Below are 19,497 nucleotides of genomic sequence, written 5' to 3'. Positions count from 1 at the left end.
CTGTTCTAACCCTGGAAAAGCACAGATTATTCCAGAAGCCATCAGACAAAACTCGGATTACAACCCACCTACACATCCCTACCCTCTCCCGCAGCTGGTGGAGACAATTACCTGAAGCAGTAAGGTATCCGAAATCTGCTTCAGCGGAAACTTCCTGGGTGAATTTCCAAAGTGGCCTGAAGTCACCGAGACTTCGTAACTACCTAGAAGTCGAAGAGTAAAGTAACTGTGTAAGAACAAGCCACATGGCGGATGTTAACATCAAAAGCTAATTACTATTTATACACAAAACATTGTTCCTGACTGGACAGCCACGAACCCTAAAGACATTTTAAGGCACTTAAAAAGCAATTAAGCCCAAGTGAACCATCGTGGGCTATCATAGCTACGTGTGGTTGTTAGAAAGCTGAAATCATTTCTAATTCTGCTTCTGCCCGGTTTTCATTAGCCGGACGTATAGTCTAGCAGTGTGCAAAACCGATTCCTCTGTGTTCTAACTTTAAGCAACCAGATCCCTGGAGATACACTGCATTTATTTCCCCCACTTTACCTGCAAAACAAAAGACCAGAGCACAACTTATTTTAACAATGTGGATTAGGGAACGGTTGTGTCAATCCCCACAGTGAGAGGGGATCACCGGGTCTGCTGGATGGAGTCCCCTCGGGTGCCCTGACATGTGGGCACAGGGAGACGTCCCCAGCAGCCCAGCTTAGCTGCAAGGTGCCGACCCACCGTCCTGAAACCAGAGCCCTACCCCTGCCCTCCAGGCACAACAGCCAACTGATGGTAATTAATTCCTGATTAGTTCATTTCAGCTAAAATACGAGCCTAAGCTTTTGCTGAGTGATGTAATATTTCAGAAGTGGGACGGTGCCATGAAATTTATTGGACTTTCTGAAATCACCAATGTAATTGTTTTTGCTGTTCACATATTAAGCACAGTCTCCAGGGGGAAAAGCTGATTCTTCTCATGTAATACTCTTTCCCCAGAGTTTGAAAGTCTGTCATCTTTCTCCATATACTCACTTCGTTAAATAGTTTACAGCTTGCAAGAGGGTCACAAAGTCTGAGTAACAAAATGACTGTCCTGACAGATTTAGACAATAAAACCACCAGATTGTTACATAAATGTTTTTCTCAGAGGCCGTTTCTGAAACACATACTAAATGCAAATATTGAAACACCTGCATGCCAAGCACAATTCTTTTAACAGATGTTAATCCCTGCACATTTAACCAATGGATTTAGATCACATAAATGGAACCCACCGCCTTCAGACTGTCTTGGAAAACTACCAATTACCTTCTTTCAATGTGACAAAGAAACTAGTACTCTTTGCATTATAATTTTGATTTTTATGCTTTATAAATGGGGCAATCTAAAAAGCAAGGGAAAAATGCAAAAAAGTCCCCTTGAAACTCAGGCAAAAGCTCTGTATGTAAGTCGTCCAGTTTTAGCATGGAAAATTTACAAAGACTGATAGAGTTACAGACTTTAATTACTTTTTCTTCACAGCCCTGAACACTGAAATTCTTTATTTAATCCATCAGTACTCAGGACAACCCGCTGAAGTGTAGGTATATTTTTAACCTCCGTCTCTGAGACCTAGGGGGTGCCCTGGCTCGTAGTCAAACCCTTCCCACGTCCCTTGGGTTATTTCCTGCTTGAGAGATGCTTCTTAGGGATTATTTTTTTAAACAGACTTCATTTTTCAGAGCACTTGTAGGTTCATAGCATAAATGAGCAGAAGGTACAGAGATTTTCCGTCTATCCCCTGCCCCCCACACACATAGCCTCCCCCATTATCACCCACCGACCTGAGCACTACCTTTGTTACCGCTGGTGGCCCTACCTCACACATCATAGTCCCCAAGAGTCCGTCACTTATGTTAGGGACCACTCTTGGCCTTGTACATTCTGTGGGTTTGGATAAACGTGCGATGATGTGCATCCACCATCACAGGAGCTACAGAATTTTTCCAGCACCCTCCACATCTGCTATGGTCTGCCTGTTCATCCCACCCCCCACCCCTGCTCTTTTTAATTCTTCTTCCATCACTTCCCCACTTTTCCAGCCTTGAAACTTCTTGATGACTCGATAGCTTAATAACGAACATTATTAATTTAATAATGAAATTATTTACAGAAATATATATGAGCTATAATAATGAAGTTACTTAATTTAACAATGAGCTTTGCCATCTGGGGGCCCAGCTGTAAATACCAGACCCTGCACTGGATGCTTGACTTACATTATGCCATTTAATTCTCAAATATCCCAAGAAGTGAATTTTATTTTTCGCATTGACTGATGACAGCAGACCCATGTAATTTAACCTGACCCTACGTAGTGCTGCAGTCCAGACTTTAACCCAGCCCTCAAGCCTACACTGTCCACATCTATAAAATAATGTTCCATAGGGGAGCCTTCTATTTCCATTTTAGAACATATTTTGCTTTTTTATAGATATGCAGAAAAAAAGGAAAAATACTTACTTAGGTTCCCAATTTATTTCAGGCACACGTGCTGGTCTTGCTCTCTGCTTCTGTACCTGAAGCCAGGCTGACAAGACTTGCACAGCGCAGACACCAAGTAAATTTTCAATAAACGTGGCCTGGTTGCTTGATTAATCCTGATCCACAGGGATTAGGTGCTCCCACCTTGCTGCTGCCTGTCTTCTGCCCCCTGTGGCCCTATTTATCCCAAAAGCTTCTAGATAAAATTAGAGCCAGTCTTGTCTTGTGAGAGTCTCTTCTGTCCCTTATGTTTAATCAGAGATAAATCACCACCAGTCACAACACACCATGACTGAACTCCGGGGAAGCCAAGCTAAGATTTCGCTGTAGCATCGCAGTGCGCTCCAGCCATGAAATCACAGAAACCTCCAGATTCTTAGGTCGGAAGTCCATTTCTTTGGTCATCGTAACATGACACTTTGGAAATTATGGGCAATTATTTATCATCTTGTTACCGTGGAAACCTTTCTAACCTTTTTCGAATAGTCATATGTGTGTGTGTGTGTGTGTGTGTGTGTGTGTGTAATACCATCTACAATACTGAGTACTGTAGCAGAAACAAAATCAGCTCCAAGTAGATAAACAGCACAAAGACTTGCTGTCCAGCACAGGGAACTATATTCAATACCTTGTAATAACCTGTAATGAAAATGAACACGTGTGTATAACTGAGTCACTACGCTGTACACCAGAAACTAATACAACGTTGTAAATCAACTACACTTCAATTTAAAAAAATTTTAAAAAGACGGAGGTGACAGACAGAACACAGGTCCAAGAACAGGAATGCACCAGGGAAGTAGACAGAAAGATGTATCTCCTTGGAGTTTTTTTTATTATTATTTCAGTTTTCTTTCTTGGGATGAGAACTCAAGATTTACTCTCTCTCTCTCTCTCTCTCTTTTTTTTTTTTTAATTGTTAGAGGAGGAGGTAATTAGGTTTGTTTTCATTTATTTGTTTTAATGGCGGTTTGAACCCAGGACCTTGCATATGCTAAGCACGCCCTCTGCCACTGAGCTATTCCCAGCCCGCTCCCTGGAGTTCTGAACAGGCGGTCCTTACGACTGAAGCAGGAGTCAACCAGCCAGACTCTACCAAGGGAGCCCATTCTCGCCCAGATTTAAATTGGCTGTGCTATGAGAGGGATTTTCTTCCAGGTGCTATTTAATGGGATGGAATAATCCATTTCATTATATTATCTGTTGTGGGAAAGAATCAACTCACTTCCCTGAAAACGACTAACAGAACAAGATGGGACTCACAAAAGCCTTGACCCTCTGTGACTTTTACTGCTCAGAATAATAGGGAATAAACCACAGAAATGTTTGCACAGTTTCTTCTCAGTGAATTAAATTTAGACTCTACCAGTTGCGTTTCCCTTTCCAAGTCAGTCACAGGAAGTTTAAAGCCAAACAGAACTCGACTTTATACAATTCGGCCGGAGCAGTTCTGCTCTGATTCTCCCCAGCTTTGCCCTCTAGGTTGTATCTCCTCTGTCTGGACTTCCTAATCATGCACACATTTAGCCTAATTTTACATATTCATGTGCACCATCACCTCAAACCTTTTCTGGAATGAGGGAGACTATTTGTTAGTCAATGGTGGGTTTATCGGTGATTGAAATAATTACACAAGCTTTGCTGAATCTATGAACTGCTTGCAAAAAAATTCACCTCCTTTTCTGCAAATTCTTCCAAAGGCAGAAGTGGAAATTCAGTCCGAAGTGCACTGGTCCGGCCACGTGACCGCAGACTTCAACTTCTAGAGGCTGCAAAAGAAATCTCTGCTCATTCAGCAGACAGCTCAAGAGCCCGGAGAGGGAGAAAGACAGTATGAAGCAACTTCACTTATTCCTCAAAGCTTCAGGAGACCGTGGAGGCAGTGTGCCCTTCAGGTGACGCTTCGATACCGTAACAATTGGCTCCACATAAGAGGGATCCAAGGAGGTGCTTGTAAGTTACGTGGCACATCCAGGCTGACGACATCACGTCAGTAACATGTCTTGCTAAATCGTACTTTTCACCTTCACATTTCTTTATAAGCATTATCTAAAAATCGTTGATACAAAGTACCACCTGGTTTAATTAAATTGAAATAATTCAGGGCAGAGAATGATGTCTGGACAATTGGAAGATGCTTTCCAAATGTTGTTCTTCCAATGGAAGTATGTGGAATCCGTAAAGTAACAATAATTATTTCAGCACCATAAATCAAGGGGAAAATCTTTGTTTCCAGAAACGTCCAGTAGAACGAACACCTTCCAGACCTAAGTCATCTCAACAAAGTACAGCTGTGTGGAACAACACTGGAATTTCTGTGTTTCTCTCTCTTTTTTTTTTTTTCTATCTAATGAGAAAGCACCTTTTGAGGCATGAAAGATAGGCTGAGATTTACAACATCATATTTAAGAATCTAGGAAAAGGATAAATAAGAGAAGGACGACGACTGCTTTGAAAAAATAGCTTTTATTGTAATTTATTTATAATGCTCTTCTCGGAAAGGTAATGAGTTCTGCAAATATTAGGGATTTATTAGGGTGGAGGGTGCAGGACGTGATAGAGAGTAGGAAAGAACACTATTTTTTTTACCATTTTGTGCAAGACATAAAGACAGATGTGAAGGGAGGGCCCTCTGAAGTTTTGCCCCATAATCAATAAACTGAGATTACACCTAACTGTTCAGAGGAGTGGTGCCCCGCAGGGGCCAAGAGCCAGACTCCAGATCAGATAGACTGGATCCGTCAAATCCATTTCTTCTCGGTGTGCTTAAGAAATTTCTTACCCTGTCTCAGCCTGTTTCCGCATCAGTACAATGGAGCTGGTTTTGTGACATACACATGACGTGACACCCAGGAGGCACATCCAATGCTTAGTGTGCGTGAGACTTCACGAGTGGTGAATCTTTTTATTATTACTTTCTGATTCAAGGATAAAATTAACTGCACCAGTGCAGTGCCAGACCCAGTCTCTATTTATGATTTGAAGGCTACCTGTTGAAGCCTGCATTCTTCCAGGCAGAAGCCTACTCTATTTTTCTTCCAAGTGCCTACATCAACCTGACTGCACCATGCTTACAAAGACCTAACTTTTTCAGGCCACTAGAGTTGTGGTGAAAACTAAAAATGTGACATGGCCCTGTTTCCCCAATAAATATTGGAAGTTGGGTTTGTCACTTTGTCTCTATCATACGTAACTCACCCTTAGTTTAAACAGATGACAAAGCTTCTAAGAAGAGCCTTCCTGGAGACACCCAAGTGCGGAGAACGCACTTTGAAAGCATCTCAACTGTTCAACACAGTCCTTAATTTGGACTGTTTGTCACACATCTCAATAGACATTTAAGTATAGTCTATCTTAACATTCCAGAAATCAGACACAACATTATATCTATGGTGCTATCTGTGTTTTAAGAAAATCCAAGAAACAAGTTGTTTTTATGAAACCTGACTGGACAGCCAGATTAACTGTAGCGTTAACACCGTCTGTTTTGCCACTGTGAAGCAGTCGTGCGTAAAGAGATGTGACTTCATCAAAACTAATCGCTGCAACAAATTTCAACCATGTATTGAAAGAGACACATATAAAACAGGTAAACTGTGGTGGAGCGTGATGTTATAAAATGCAGTGGTGTTTATTACAGAATTGCACTTGATCTAAAACCTGCAGAGGAACTCCAAATTGGTGGCAGAAGTCCCTGTGACTTAAGAATCAACCCAAAATTAAAACAGTTCTGAATGTCCATATGTCAGTGAGCATAAATAGTTGTATTCAGAAAATTTACATTTACAAATAACGTAACAGGACCAAGCAATTGTACAAATTGAGAAAAGATGGCATTGCCTTCTAATGAAAGAAGGACTGAGCGGCTGTGGAGTGGGTTATCCAGCACCCCTGTTTTCCCCTCCTCCACGTGGCGGACTGCCTTTGGCTGGCCTCCCCACCATGGACTGGTTGCAGTCTGATGTCGGGGATCCACACATCTTCTATACAGGGCCAGAAGTGAAATCACTTAAGCTTCACAAGCTGTACGGTCCCTGTTGCCATCACTCAGTTCTGCTGTTGTAGCGTGAAAGCGGGTGTAGACGAGAGCCACAGACAACACAGAACCAGCCAGGTGTGGCTGTGTTTCAACGAAACTTAATAAAAACAAGCGGCTGGGCCAGTAGCCAACTCCCCATCTTCCTTCTGCGAAGAAAACTCTCTTCTTACTCCCTGATTAAGTCAGAGAAGCAAAAGGAAATATATATACAGTGTTGACTACCTGCCCCAAACGTTCTCTCAAGTATCTGAAGATTCAGATGAAAACTCAGTTAGAAGTGTGACCACCCAGCTCAAGTGTAAAAGTTGATACATCTTGCTGCTCAAAGGTTCCTTTGCCCTTTGGATGTGGATTTCACACAAAGATATAGTTAAGAGCTATTTCTGAGCCATTTCCTCAAAGAGAGTATTTCTGGAGAGATTGAAGATTTTTCACTTTCTAACACAAGTGGCGCTTTTCCATGAGAGACAGTCAGAAATGATTAAATTGGCACTCAATATGTTACTCTTTTACGCTGGGAAAAGACAAAATGCAAACAGTGGCACATAAAAAGAAAACACCATGTGCAAAAGTTTTCACTTGGTGAGAACGAACTGTCGTTCTAACTAAATTTTGGATTGGAACTAGAACATCCTAAGAAAAGTAATATAAGGTTTTCATGCTCCCATTCATTTATTCTTTCCACAAGTATACACAGTGAGCGCCTGCTCTGTGCCAGTGCCATTCAGGCTCGAGGAACACAGCCATGTGAAAACAGCCCTTACATCCAAGTAGGGGAGACAGCGAAGTGTGAAACGTACAACGTGTTAGTTAATGATAAGTGCGCAGAGAAAAACAAAGGAGGGAAGGAGAGTGGGAAATACAGAGTCTGAGAGTTACAATTTCACAGAAAGAAGTCGAGGAAATCCTCATCGAGAATGTCATATTAAACATCAACAATGACTGCATAAAGATGTGGTGTATTTATACAATGGAATACTCAGCCATAAAAAAGAATGAAATAATGCCATTTGCAGCAACATGGATGCACCTGGAGATTGTCATATTACGTGAAGTAAGTCAGATAGAGAGATACAAATATCATATGATATCCTTTATATGTGGAATCTAAAAAAAAATACAAATGAACTTATTTACAAACCAGAAACAGACTCAGACATAGAAAGCACAGTATGGTTACCAAAGGGAAAAGTGGTGAGTGGAGGAATAAATTAGGAGCCTGGGGTTAACAGATGCACACTACTACATATAAAATAGATAAACAACAAGGACCCACTGTAGAGCACAGAGAACTATATTCAATGTCTTGTAATAACCTATCATGGAAAAGAATCTGAAAAAGAATATATATATATATATATATATATATATATATATATATATATATATATATATATAACTGAATCACTATGCTGTGCACCTGAAACTAATACAACATTGTAAACCAACTGTACTTTAATAAAAAAAAAATTTCTTTAATGTAATAGTGGAGTCCAGACTTGAAGGCAGTGAGGCAGTGAGCCAAATACAGGGGGAAGCGTGGTCCAGGCAGAGGGAACAGCAAGTGCAAAGGTCCTGAGGTGAGAGGGTCCCTGATGTGTTGGAGAAACAGCAAGGGAGCCAGTGCTGTGAATGTATAGTGGGAAAGGAGAGAGATGGGTGAGTGAGAGAGAGATGAGGTGGGAGGGCAGGGTAGGAGAGTAGGTGGACTATCTGACAGGATTTTAACAGAGGAATGATCTTTTCATGGATCATTCTGGCCACCATGTTGAGAACAGACTGAAGAAGCGTCAAGGGCAGAAGTGGGAAAACCAGTTAGGAGAACGTCGCAGTAGCCAGATGAGCTGTGGGGAGGCTTGGACCAAGATGCTAGCGGTAGAGATACTCCTGTTTATTCCCCAGAATAAATACATTCTAGAGGAGACCTGGAAAGACACAGGGAGATGGTCTAGAACACAATCTTGCTACCATTCAGCCACCTTCCCTTAGTGAGGGGTCCAAGGGAGGCGCTAGGGATGGTGAAGAGAACAGGGTCTGAGAACCACAGGCAGGACCTCATAGGGATCTCTCTGGAGTGTCGGAAACTCCAGGTTGATGACATTCAGTGAGCATGTGAGCAAAAGGTCCCGTCCATTCACCATTGTTTTCTGGAGTGAAGGGCGGACTCCGACGTGTGTAGTTCAACCTGCCTGAGCTCATCACTGCTTCCCTTCTTCACCATCTGCTCCAACTTGATTACGGAGCTGCATGAACTTGACCTGGATTTCCTCTGTGGCAGTCAAATTATAGGAAGGTTGTTCTTGGAACTTGGGGGTAGAGAGAGGGGTGGGAGATTCTCCATTCTCTGATTCTTCCAAAGACTTGACAGTCAGACAGCCATGCTGCCCTAGAGCAGCCAAGGGCAGAAGCACTGCTTCCTGGAAAGATCAGTGTCCTCCACAAGGCCTCATAGGGGAGCCAAAATTATTTGCTAAATCAAACTTAACTGAATTGCACAGCAAGTTCTAGTCATTTCTAGATAACAGATCGATTTGCTTCTTAAAATTTTGATGCTCTCTTATGTATGGTTGATGGCTCCCAAGTTGAACATTTTTTTGAAGCTATGACATATTGGTACGCCTTGGTAAGATATGATTCTTGTACTATATTTGTGCTGTATCCAGCGGAAGGGGAAAAAAAGCAAAGTGCCATTAGAACCATACCTTGTGTATACACGGCCCTTGAATAGTTGGTTTCTAAACGCTTAATGACAGAGTGATAAAATTTAAGATAAATGTGAACAAGTGTGTATATTATAGGGGTACTATACAAGCAAGATCAAATTATTTTCCAGTGGATGAATAACATGGCAGAATGGCCATGCAGCGTCCTGCTCACAGTAGGTACTCAAGCATTTGATAACGTGGTTAGTTGATGTTTTCATAAACCTCTACATGTGGACCTTCAGGGAGACATTATCCACATTCACAGGAACCTGGGTGTTTCTGGAACTCTATAATTCAGCTGCAGTAATAAAGAAACATCCGTGATGAAATACTCATTCCCCAGTTAGTCAGTGTTAGAGGTCGTTGCCAGGCTCTCTGTAGAAAAAAGGCAAGAAGCTGATTTTAGGTGATCTGACACCTCTCTCTATTTTTATAAAATAGGAGAAAGTTGTGGTGCGGAGAGTTGTTTAAGGAAAATAAAGTAAAAAGCATGGTCAGAGAGGTGGATTGAGGCCACGAGCAAAGACACCGGGTGCCAGGAGGGCTCAGGGCTGGAGGGGCGGCGGACGTGGTCAGACTTCGGAACCATCACTTCGGTGGAGGAGGACGGATCCCACACTCAGGCTGCATGTGTTAGCTCTTCCCTGGGGTCCTCACTCTCCTATGCCTGTCTCTCTGTAAATGTCCTTCCCCCAGATGGGAACCGCTTCCCCTTCCTTGTCCACCAGACCCATCTGTTCTTCAAGGCTCACCAAAAGCATGGCCTCTTCACTGAAGACGCTCAGGCGATCAGTCAAGGCTCCTCGGCCCTCTCCGCAGTCATCTAGGACACGGGACAAAGGTTGTTTGGTGTGTCTGGCTCCTCCGGTGGACTGAGAGTTCTCAAGGAGCAGGGACTGAGTCTTAGTTACCTTTGGAACTGAGAACGCCCAGCGCAGAAACCAGCCCTCAGAAAGGACTTGTCACTACATACGGGGAAATGTAGGAAGTGGGCCAAATCTTACCTTCCCACCTCCTTTCTCTGTATCTCATCTGCCTGGTTTTGCCCCCTCACTCTGAACTCTGTCTTTGGGGGACCCAGAGCCCTTCATTCAAATACTGAAGCTTGTCCCCAGACATCTCAAGCTCTAGAATTGTCCCTTGCCTCTGCCCCTCAAGACCTACTCAGTGCTTTCCAAGTACGCAAGCTGTTCACTGGCTAAACTAATTCATGTTGGATGGTAAATGACACAATTTTCCTTTTAGAAGCTAGTTCCTAAAAGCCAAAGGAAAGAATAGCTAATGGTTGAATTTCAGACACAGTGGCTGCACAGGAAGGGCAGGAAATGGGGGTATTTCTCTGCCATGGGGTACAGCCCGGGACCCCAGCATCACATTCTGTAGGTGGCTGTGACGCCGTCTACACGTGGACATGTAAGAACTGGAAAAAGCTTCCCAGGGCGCAAAAGCACGGGTATTTCATCACTCCTCCAGCACATATATTTCTGAAAAATAAATATGAGGTTTTCCTTTTCAAAAGAATGGTAGCTTCCTTGTTTTTTGTGGTGAAATGATACTATCCACTCACAAAGGAAAAACGAACCGCACATGTCAACATGAATGAACCTCAAAAAACGTAAAGTTCAAATAAAAGGAACGTCACGGAAGAATCTATCCCGTTTGGTTTCATTTATTTAAAGTTCAAAACAATCAAAAAGAAAACCATTTTTGGCTTATGGATACATTCATAGGTGGCGACACCATATAAAAAAGCAAAGAAACGATTAGTGTAAAATTCAGGCAAATAATTACCTCCATGAAGGAGGCGGGGACAGAAGCAAGGCTTAGCTTCCAAGATAAAGCAATATTCTATTTTTCCACTAGGCAGTGGGGATTCATTCAATTATTTTTCTTTAAACTGGATGTATCCCCTCCTTCAAATGAATGGCACATTTTATAATAACAAAAGAAAATGGAGTGGGGAGGGTATAGCTCAGTGGTAGAGCATGTGCTTAGCATGCACGAGGTCCTGGGTTCAATCCCCAGTGCTCCCCATTAAATAACTATATGTGTGTGTATATATATACACACACATACACAAACCTAATTACCTCCCTCCCCCCCCAAAAAAATACAAAAAATTTTTAACAATTTTTAAATGGAGCATTCTAAAAACTATACAAAGAAAACAACAAAACTCGCCACCCAGAGTTAAGCATTAACAACCTTCAAGTCATCTTCCTTTTTACACACATGCAGACACACACGTGCATAAAGGTTTATGTAGGTGGAAAATTATACACTATAAATACTGTTTGCAGCCAGCTCCTTACTCAACAGCACATCGTAGGCATGGCTGCAGAATCAACCCCACAGCACGTAACTGAGTGAGAAAAAACCTTGTGAGCTAAGAACTCACACAAAAGGGAATGTTCTTACCCAAGGCGATTAAACACCCTTCTCTCAGATCTCCAGAATCCTCACAAAGGCGGGAAGGCACAGCTCAGTGGTTAAGCGCGTGCTCAGCATGCACGAGGTCCTGGGTTCAATCCCTAGTACCCCCATTAAAAAATAAATAAATAAACCTAATTACCCCTCCTCCCCAAAATAAAAACAAAGACAGCAGAACCCACATGACAAGAGAACTTCATTAAGTTCCACACATATTTCCAGAGGCTGTCACACTAACCTGATCTTCCCTGAGAAGGAGAACTTAGCAAGTACATCCCTTCAACCCACAGTCAAAGCCAGAATTTTTTTTTTTTTCACTTCTAAAGCTAAATACTTCTTGACTCTGGAACAAATGTGCTGAAAACGATAGTCATCATTTTCGACACAGAAAAAATTAATCACACTATAACAGAGCCCATAAAATATCAAAAATGGAGGAGTGAGTTTTCTCACTTCTGACATCCACGTCACATGTAAGACACAGACAGTCGGGTTTTCAATTCTGTTCTATTAATAACAGAATTGTTTCCATCTAAGACCCAAAATGACATCTCAGTCAGGACCGCCTTTGTGAATCCTAATTGCCTGTTCCCGCCAAGTCAGTAAACTATTGTTTTAAACTCACACGCCTCCTGGACCCAGTGATTCTCCTAATTAAACTTCTTGCGAGCCAGGGCCCCAGTAAATATTTCCTTGGAACTTGAATTTTTCAGAACGGCAAGCCGCAACTGGTAACCATACACTTCGCACTCACGGCTTGCTATAAATGTTTTAGTTTGAAATAATAAATGCTTTTCAAAATACCTCCACTTTGATAGGAAAACCCTATTCACCTCACAGCTCATTCCCACTTTTTAGTAATTTTTCTCTCATCAAGTTGACTCAAATTGAAAACACATCACCGAGGACTGAGCCACAGAACAGCCTGACAGAGGTTCCAGAATTGGGAGTCAGGGGGCCCGTGAGTGGGCCCTGAGAACTTGCGGAGAAGAGGGATTTTTCTTATCAAAACATGATCGTGAGTTTGGAAATGTGCTGGCAAAAATGATGTTGGCGCTGTTCCAGCCATCCCCCGAAGCAGACTTTTATCAATCTGAACGACTGTCAGACCCCACACCTACAATTCAAGTTTCTCATTTCCTCCTAAATAAACTAAATTGAGTTTCTATGGCTGGAGCTGTTTAAAGGGGTTTTCCCTTTTTTAAGTGAATACAACATGCACAGAGAGTCCCACAAAGCAAGAGACTTTCAGAACAGCAGGAACACACCAGGCTTTACGAGATTTGAGGCAAACACTGCGATCAGGGTGAGAAAAGCAGTTCCATGCACTGAAGAAAGTCCAAGTGAGGAATCAGAAATGGAACAGGTTCCCGTCTGGACTCAGGTGAGGACCATCATGTTTAGATGCCTTCTTGGCTCTGTGTTGTTTGCATGAATCTCTGCATCTGCCCTCAACAAACCCATCTGTCTGATGACACATCATCCAGGAAGACGCAGGAGAGTTCGCTGGATTCACGTTTCAAAATCGTCCTGCTTAGAAATGCAAGACACTCATGGGTGGCCCCAAAGCAGGTGAATTGTTGAGCAAAATCCAAAGCAGGGAAACGTCATATTGCAGTTGAATAGCAGACAGCCAGCCAGCCCACCCTGACTGTCAGCTTCCATCCCAGTCCCCGTGTGAACTAAAGGTCCCTTGTGCTGAGGTCTGACAGGTCTACACATGACTAACCAAAAGTCTGCGTGTTTATGGTGCCTTAACTCCTTTACTTCCACCTCCTGATTTCACAGGGTGCATGCCACAGTGAGCTCAACAAGGCTTATGGGTCTGCAGACAAAAGAACAGACTGCATGTGAGCCAGAATATACGTACAAAGAGAAGGGACGAAGTCAAATGCTGGAGGTCTTGAAGGCTGTGGCCTCGAGGTCAGTGCAGCTACATGGAAGTCCAGCTTAAGACGGACATCCACAAGTCCGGGCAGGTGGGTCTGCTTCCCCAGTTCAGGAAAACATTTGTGTTATCCTGGTCGCATCAATTGTTTTTACTTTAAAGTTGTTTTGCCCATTGGATTTTTTTCTTTGCAGTTTCACAGGTGGAAATACAAACTCCATCCTCTTCCAATGAACTAATCATTTTTTTTTCTTTAAAGCACATGCTTAAGAACTTGCTGAACTAACTGGTTTCTTTCCCACTTTCCACTTCATCCTAACACTGCTGGTGGATAAATATTCCTCCAATTCTCCTTTTGTTCCTGGCCCTCTGCACTCCAAATCTTCAGGCTTTCCCACAGCCTGTAGAATAAGGTTCTTAACCTCAATGTTCTTAACCTGCTATTCAAGGCTTCCATAACATGGCCCACCTCTTTTTTTAATTTCCCTCCTACACAGATCCCTTGACTAGATCAAATTAGGTTTTTTTCACTGCCCTTCACACACGAAGCTTTCTGCCCCTACATGTTCACTCAAGTTGAGCTCCTTCCCCGTATTGGTCAGCTGTGCTGCAGTAACAAACAGTCCCCAAACTCTCAATGGATCACAGCAACAAATATTTGTTTCTCATTCACATGACATGGAGGTTTTTAGTAAGTTTCATCCCTGCTCCAGGATCCAAATACATGTCACTTTACCCTGCTACCCACGGCCAAGAAGCTATCACTCTCTGGGCCATGCTGTGCTCCCTGAAGGGGACAGAAGAAAACATACAGTACTGCTTAAATGACTGCTCTGATGGAACATATGTCAGGATTCACTCGTATTTCATTGTTCAAAGCCAGTCACAGAGGCAAGCCCAACATCAAGGGACCAAGAAAATATACTTCACCTGCAAGTAGATATTTACAAACCACACTGCAACTAGCAAGAGTGTTTCATTCTGTTACAGGGAAGAAACCAGGTTAATGATGGCAAACAAAATTAAATCGACCCACTACCTCAATCCTCTACCCCACCTCTACTGACAGGTCCACCCCTGTTCCAACCTTGGTTCAAGTCCCAATGTTTATCCATCCATCTACCTCAAATACTGCCTGGTCCTCCTGCTCATCAGTATCACACATGCTGCTACCCTCTTGAACAAGTCATCACACCATCTCCCTGTCTCATATTCCTGACTAGATCATAGCCTTCCTGAGGATAAGACTGAATCTTACACCTCTGGGTAATTCCACTGATTGTATAAGGTATGGTCCTGAAGGTGTAAGGTTTGTTGTCGAAGAAGATATTGGTGACAACATTTTTCCGTTATGGGAAACCAGTGTCATCTTCAAAGAAGACTTGACTTTGTCCAAAGGAGTGTTATCACCACGTTTTCCTGCATTCTCTCCATTACTCACAATAATACCAAAATAAATATATGGAGACGTGGCCTGTGTGCACACATATCTGGGGTCCTCATCATTTATCAAATAAAACACATGGTGTGAAACAGAACCAGGCCTTAGCCACACGGTGGCTTCACCCTTGTTCTAGCCCCAGTACAAAAGCAGTAACCTGGACAAACAGAAATGTAATGATGTATTAAAATGGAGAATAGTGTACTAAAAATGATCATTGTTCAAGACATCTTGGTAATTTCAAATAGTTCTCTTTCCATTCTTATTATATTGACAGTCCCAGAAGCAGATTCACATATTGCATTATTCAGTGGGATTTTCCCCCAAAGAAAACTCCTGGAAACAAACCAGCAGGAGGCGGAGTCCCACTTACTCGGGGCGCTGTTCCTCCCAGTTTTATCTTCCATGCTTTACTGCCTTCCCCCAGCTCATCAGTACTCAGCAGTTCAACCTGAACGTTACATACTCCGCTCACTATATTGCAAAGCAGTGCCTTTCCTGTTTCTTCATCAGCCATATTATTTTTCAAATCATCACTCAGACACAACTCCTCTGTCAGGAGGTGACTTCTGTCACACGAGATACGGTATCTCCATCCAACAGGCGATGAGAATCTCCCCGCACCTCCTCCGTCGCACCTGCCGGGGCTCACATCTCTTTGCAAATTCCTGCCGGGTTCATTTCCCTTATTTGAAGTGATGCTCACGACTGAGCCATGCAATCGTTACCTCTCCAACCCACAAATAGAATCCATTAAGTAAAAACTCATTCCAAACTCATCTTCATGGAGTGAGGACGACTCGGTAAACCCTCAAAGGTCTAGAGGTTGAATTTCTTTTGGAAAATGACCCAGAAGTTCAACTGCCTTATCCAGAGCTTATCCTAACTAGCAGAGTGGCCTCGGGAGGTGCTGACAGGGAGGAATTAAGGTCCCACCAGGCACCAGGGAAACCAGTGTGGCAGCCCTCTGCAGCACGATGCTTCCGAGAAGGAGACGGGAGACTGGGAGACGATGCCGAGGGAGGACCAGGTCAGGAACCTCCCTCCAGCCTTTCCAGAGCCTCCTAGAAGGATTCTTAATGCTGTGTTTCCAATGGGAAAACCTACTGTACCTACAATGACAACATTACTCCCAACAGAGCGCTCACCAAATTGAGTAAGGTGGTGTGGGGACTCCTTTCCTAAAATTAATTATCTTTCCCACTTGAAGACCCAAAAGCTTTGGAAGGTAGAGAGGCACCATTATCTCCTTGATTTAGAGGTGACATGTGGTGGGGAGGGCAATATAGGGGTCGGGGGGGTGGGAGCACAGACTATTGGCTGTAAGACAGGACCAGGGATGTATTGCACAACACGGCGAATGCAACCAATATCTTGTAATAACTGTAAATGGAAAGTAACCTTTAAAAATTATATTAAATTTTTTTAATTTTTAAAGGTGATGTTTGGAAATGAAGAACATTACATTTGGAAAAAGAAAGAGGCAAAGGGAGGGGTTTATTTCAAAACCCCAAGAATACTTATCTGATACTTAGGCTGTGAGGATATGGAGCTGAAAATTCAACAGTTTAGTTATTCAGTTGGAAAAAAAAAAAAAAGATGTATTTGATTTTTTTTTAATCAATGTGGCTGGAAATCTGAGCTTTTGTGAGTATGAAGTGACTCAGATCATTGTTTGATCCAACAAGGACAATACAGGGAATTGAGTAATTAAGCTTTAGAATAGAGCATAGAAATAGAAAATTCCACTAAGATATTTGCCAAACCACCTTTTCCTCTCCAGAGCTTCATTTTAATCATTCAAGAGAAAAGATAGCTTTTCTATTTTTAAGCACATCCATAGCAGGGGGAGGGCAGGTACCATATCCTATCTCACTGTTAATAACACTCATCAATGCCAATAAATTGTTTCTCCCATCGTGACCCAAAGGGAAAACTTACAGGATGAACTAGCACGTCCCTTGTGATGACTGACAAGCTATCTCGAGGACCTAAGCCCATTGCCTGGCCTCCCTGCGGAGCCCAGCACGGGTGCACGGGCACTGCAGATAAGCTAAGGCCTTCCACACAACCTTCCTCCTAGAAGGGAAAAAAAAAAAAAAAAAAAACAGGGGCACATCTTCTCAAATCTCCCAAAATCTGGATAAGAAGATTCTTTTAAGACCAACGTTGGCTTTTTCATCAATTAACGGCCCTGAGAGAAAACAAACAAGAGAGGAAGTTTGACTATTAAAAAAAAAAAAAAGAAAGAAACTTACATTTTTATATGTGATTTTCTGGGATGTAAGTACACTAAACACATCAATGAATACCCAAATCTCTCTGGGTTCTTGTGGTTGTGTAATTCCAGGGGAGAAAGGATGGAAAAAGAGGAAAATGTTCCAAAAGAGGAAAAATTCTGAACTTCCTTTGAATGTCAAGTACTAAATAATATAATACCCACTTATATTACATAACCGTCCACGGGAAGTGGGCTAGCTAAAAAAGAAAGCTGTCACCCCTACAGGGTCTTGGGGGCGTGTAGAGTAACCTCGCTGAGACAATACATCCAAAGCATCAGATCTCATCCTGATAGGAAACTAAGTACCTGGGAAGATGCAATTTCTCATGAAGCTCCCAGGACACAACTTTGAATAGGCAATGGAAAATTAATTTTTTGTTATTGAAGCATTGTCAGTTTACAATGTTCTATCAATTTCTGGTGTACGGCATAGTGTTTCAGTCACACATACACATACATATATTTCTTTTCATATTCTTTTTCATTATAGGTTCCTACAAGATAGTGAATGTAGTTCCCTGTGCTGTACAGTAGGATCTTGTTGTTTATCTATTCTGTACATAGTAGTTTGTATCTGCTAATCCCAAACTCCCAGTTTATCCCTTCCCACCCCCTTCCCTGCCTGGTAACCATAGGTTTGTTTTCTATGTCTGTGAGTCTGTTTCTGTTCTGTAAATAATGTCCATCGACAGATGACTGGATAAAGAAGCTATGGTATATTTATACACTGGAATACTACTCAGCCATAAAAAAGAATACAATAATGCCATTTGCAGCAACATGGATGGACCTGGAGATCGTCATTCTGAGCGAAGTAAGCCAGAAAGGGAAAGAAAAATACCGTATGATATGATACCACTCATATGTGGAATCTTAAAAAAAAAAAAAGGAAAATTAGTTTTCCTCTGAAACTCACATCAAGGTTCCTGTCATCCTTTCTCCCATAGAATTACACAACCACAAGAACCCAGGAAGCTCTCTGGAAGGGGAAAAGAAAAAGGGTAAGAACAGAAAAGGATGACGTTCAACATGGAGGAAAATAAGACAATACACGTTTCAGAAGTACAAGCCGCTTCAGTGCAAGCTGTGCCGTGATAACCACTCGAGGAAGGACCCGTGTCCTCTCCCACCATCAGCATCTCCCAATGTCATCGTCATCGTCATTAGCAGCAGCAGCAGCGGCCAAGCAACGGCTAAGCTGAGCCCCCACGTGCCTGCCTCAGTCCGACCATTGGCCCCGAGCATGGGCTGGGGAGACACCGAGCCTGTGTTCACACACTGGCTCCACTATTTTATTTGTTTTTTACTTTCATGACCCTAAGCAAATTTCTCGACTTCTATACCTCAGTTTCCCCATCTGCAAAATGGAAAGAAACATATTGGCAACCTCATAAAATCGTTGGGAAGATTCAATTTCATAAAGCATATAAAACGTTTATCACGATGCATGGAGCATGGTAAGCACCCAGTCACAGAGGCCAGTGTTGCATTTCTGCTCATCTGAACAACAGCCCTGTTAGGTCATCAACAGCATCACTTACCGGGGAGAATACAGAATTAAGGAGGAGATGCTACCCGTCCAGTTTAAACACTGTCCGTTAGCATCCCAGCCAGTCCCTGTGTCCCAGAAACATTGGGCTCCAAATGATCCCTCCTTTTCTCAGAACCAAACTCTTTCTCCGCTTTGCCCAGACCCCAATTTGAAAAATGCTGCCTTAGCTTAATGCTAACAGTTGATCAGTGGTATTTGGCAGAACTGCTGGCACTCTAGAGCTCTGAAAGAATGAATACTCTGCCCAGACTACACACCTTTTACTACCAGGAACTAACATTCTTGGGCTATCTGCAGTTAATCCCGAGCATTCAAACACTCCTCGAAAGACACACGTCTTTGCAGTGTGTGTGTGATCCCACTAAAGTTGTAGTTCTTAAGTTTTATTGAGTCTTGGAACTCCTTGGAGGAATAGATCAAAGAAAAGGACACTCTCCCCAGGAAAAAAAAAAAAATGCACCTACACGCATTCACAAAAGATGCATGCAATTTCAGAGGGTTCAGAGATTCGGGGAAGTTTGTGAAATCCAGGCTAGGAATCCCTGTTTCAAAGCGCCAGGAGGTCTGGGATGAGATTCCATTTACAAAGATGCTTTTTTTCTATCTAGCCATCCCCTCCCTGCTTGCTTTGCTTTGTTTCTGC

General features: G+C 42.6%; 1 long non-coding RNA gene across 16 annotated transcripts in view; it reads right to left on the bottom strand.

Annotated features, from left to right (window-relative positions):
* LOC141575701 (uncharacterized) overlaps positions 1-19,497 on the bottom strand; it is a 136,747-nt gene that overhangs the window by 67,074 nt on the left and 50,176 nt on the right. For all 16 annotated transcript variants that reach the window (XR_012503419.1, XR_012503420.1, XR_012503424.1 and 13 more), the window contains exon 3: positions 112-203. This is a non-coding gene — a long non-coding RNA (uncharacterized LOC141575701). The remainder of the gene's footprint in view (positions 1-111; positions 204-19,497) is intronic.

This window comes from Camelus bactrianus, chromosome 31 (genome assembly GCF_048773025.1).
Source record: "Camelus bactrianus isolate YW-2024 breed Bactrian camel chromosome 31, ASM4877302v1, whole genome shotgun sequence".
NCBI classification, from domain to species: Eukaryota; Metazoa; Chordata; class Mammalia; order Artiodactyla; family Camelidae; genus Camelus; species Camelus bactrianus.
The sequence above is the reverse complement of the archived record's forward strand: the minus strand, read 5'-3'. Positions and strand labels throughout refer to the sequence as shown.